At 38.7% G+C, this 3,408-nt stretch overlaps 1 pseudogene; it reads right to left on the minus strand.

Annotated features, from left to right (window-relative positions):
- Positions 1–24: 24 nt before the first annotated feature.
- Positions 25–143, minus strand: LOC112213691 (annotated as a pseudogene).
- Between the last annotated feature and the right edge of the window lie 3,265 nt (positions 144–3,408).

The following is a 3,408-nucleotide window of genomic DNA, read 5'->3' on the forward strand; positions in this document are numbered from 1 at the left end:
GAGGGGCACGGGCCCGGCGCGCTTCGCCAACGCCACAGGGAGTCCCAGGCGTTCACCCATCCAAGTACTACTCGTGCCCGGCGCTACTTAACTTTCGTTGATCTGACGGGAACGAGTGCACTCAGTGCGGCCAGGGCGTTGGCACTACGAATAGTGCCTGCGAAATAATGAACTACATAAACTGAAATGCAGAGAAATAACGATTACAAATACTATCTTCTAAAATTTACCTTAGAGTTTATGATTATTTATGCCATCTCCTTGCGGTAGATAAATTCGTGAGAATAGATTCTTTGTTTTTTAAGAGGTTGAACTAATTACTAGATTCGTAAATTGAGAAATTCATTAAAAAAATAAAAAAAAGGGAAAAAATAAAGTTGATCGGTTTAGTTTTCGAACGAGAAATCAATTAACAAACACTTTTATCATTGCTGAAGAAACATTCAATCCGAAAAAGCTTAATTTTCTGATTTTATCGCGAGTTACCAAATACGAACTGATTAAAGGTATTTTTGAAAGCCTTCGAATGAAAAATTCGCTGGGTTGGTCGATTTCTTGAGGCTGAAGCGAAAAGGGAGCTCGCACGCGTTTCCTCCGGATGTGTAGCAATAAAATCAACGCTATTTGTTCGACGTACAGGTTTTACGAGCGAACGGGTCGCATTGAACTAGGGCGACACCGTCGGTGGCGGAGAAGTGGTCCGTATAAAAGAAGGTAGGAAGACCGTGAACCGGCAAGTGGCGTCCGGTAAAGTGGACCGCGTGAAAGGCGACTTACTGTCGCGCTCGCTCGCTTTTGGTCCTGTGCTCTTCAACGAGCACTTCCTATCGCGATCGACGCCACGACAAAGCCGTGCTTTCACCACGGAGACGCTAGACGCAATGTGAAAAGAAGGACGTATCGCGCTTTTACAACTTTGCGGATTGAAATATGCCAATCGTATGAAAAGATCTTCCTCTGTCCTGTATAACTCGGACAATATCTGCATCATTTCAATATGATAACTGTTTAACCGTCCTGTGTTCTTTCAATCATTTTTTATCTACTCGTAACCTATCGGAATTCCTTAGGTTTGAAGATAAAATGAAAGATCATTAGGCATCTAGAACATTTCACAGGTGACGTGAAATATTTTTAACCCTTACGTGGTGCTTGACTAATTTAATAATATTTTTTATCTATAAGAAATTATTTAAGTTGGACGATGAAATCTACAAAATTTCTGTGAAAAATAACGAATCATTCTCATCTGCCTGGTAACTGTAGGATAATATTAAGAAAGCCACCTTGCGTTTCAGCGTGTCGTATCATGATTCAACTTCTTGCAATTTTAATCGCATCAATTTAAATCAACCTCCGTAACCTCCGCATCTTTCTTCTGTATATGTACATTAAAAAATATACGCTGATATAAACATTCGCCGTGGTTAAGTAATTGAGCGATTAGATGTTTATTCATGGAAATAAACTTAATTAATATAGCACACACGAGTCGTGCAGACCTGGTCGTTATATTATGCGTCTGCATACGGCAGAGGGTCGAAGGATGAAAGTAGTAGGTTGAGAACGGAAACCAATTTGTTTCGATGAAAAGAGCGAGATAAATTTAATAATATATTTTCTAAGTGGCGCATTCGCCAGCCTTTTCAAAGATATAATACATACACCAGTGTTTGTGTAATTAGAACACGTTCGCAGGAAACACAAACACGTTTTCTCATTATAACCGATAGAGGATTTTATAAATTCCCGGCATAATGAGACACCGCAATCCTGGTCGGTTCCTATCCTCCACGGAAAATTAGAACATATTTGCGAGTGATGTTGCGCGATAATAAATTTAATGAAGCTGCTTTACAAAGCGATAGCGGAAGACAGGAGGGAAATAAAAGCAACGTTAAACGAGATTTCCGCGACTTACTGCACGTCGTTTCTTTCAAACAGGCCACAGCAACACCGCTCGGTATACGTGTACTGTTACTTCTCGTTAAATCGTACGAAAACAACATTTTGGTTGAACATCTTTCTAACGAGATCTCGCTGCGAATTAATTTCTTTTAAGCGCAAATTGATCGGAAGCATGGAAATCATATTTTCAAGGCTAAGAAGCTTAAATACACGTACGTTTAACGATACACTTGATTAATCGAGCTTCTGACAAGCGAGTTCACGTGCAAGAAAATTAACTAAAAATACTCGATCAAGCCTCGATATATCGTTCACGCTCGATACGCGAACGAACAAAGGGTTGAAAATTGCCGGACGTGAACTTTGACCGCACTTAACGCGTCGAGAGCAACCTTTCGAAAAACTTGTCGCTACTCAGGATCGTCTTGCACTCGACCGATGCATTTTTCAACGTCGTGTCACGTATTCATAACGTACGTGTAAGAGAACATCAAAGCAAGCCGGGAGGTGAAATTATTACGCACGCATTACGAATCTCGGAGCGTGAAAATATGAAAAAAATTTGCAGCAGCAGGAAAACGTTGATACTCTAGAAAAATCTTGTCTTTGATAAATTTAGAATGACTGGCTCTATCCGTTTGAGGAGACTTGTTTCGGGTAGTACTTTTAATTGGTCACAGTCGAGCACAACCAAAATTACCTGAGTTTTTTGCTATATCGCCACTTCCCCTTTCTATGCCTTAACGAATGCTGCTGTTCCGTCGGATTTCCCAACAGACCGAGCTTACGAAAAGCCAAACGCGGTTTAATTGGATCTTCCTCGTACACCTGCATAAGATTAACTCTTGCAGGTACATGTGCTTTCTTACAAAATCGTTGTTGTGACCCACGTATCGACAAGCGACGAAAATCAAGCGAACGCTTTAAAGAGATTTAGAGGATAATGGTTTGCCAGAGGCAAGAGGATAATTGAGTGTAAAAGTGGATCAACTAGAATATTTAAAAAAAGTCAACAAATCATACAGCTGTCTACGATAGATACACTGCTCGCTCAAGAAGTTGCAACATCCCAAATACGAAATCGAACAATCTTTTTTGGCGAAAAAAGGAACGAATTCTTCCAGTATTGTATAATTAATACAGCTTACTAGAGTTAATTGATTCTATTATTTCACGTTTAGAAAAATGTTTAAAAAAATGAAAAATGTTTGGTTTACCTTCTTTCTTAATGCTCCAATTAACACTAGGATTGTTAACACTTAAAATATAAGGAAATGAAAATAAAAGATACATAAAGAGATATACGATGAAAGCTTTATCTACATATTTTATCGAAAATCATTGAAATCCTCAAAAATCCCCAAAATTTCGTTATAAATTTATGAAGATACTACGAAAAAATACGAAATACTCATTTTCATTCTAGTATTAACTACAGTAAATAATAAATCTACACATAGCCAGCATAAATTACAGATTTTGCCAAGCAGATTATCAGAT

This window comes from Bombus impatiens, unplaced genomic scaffold, assembly GCF_000188095.3.
Source record: "Bombus impatiens unplaced genomic scaffold, BIMP_2.2 scf_1002, whole genome shotgun sequence".
Lineage (NCBI taxonomy): Eukaryota > Metazoa > Arthropoda > Insecta > Hymenoptera > Apidae > Bombus > Bombus impatiens.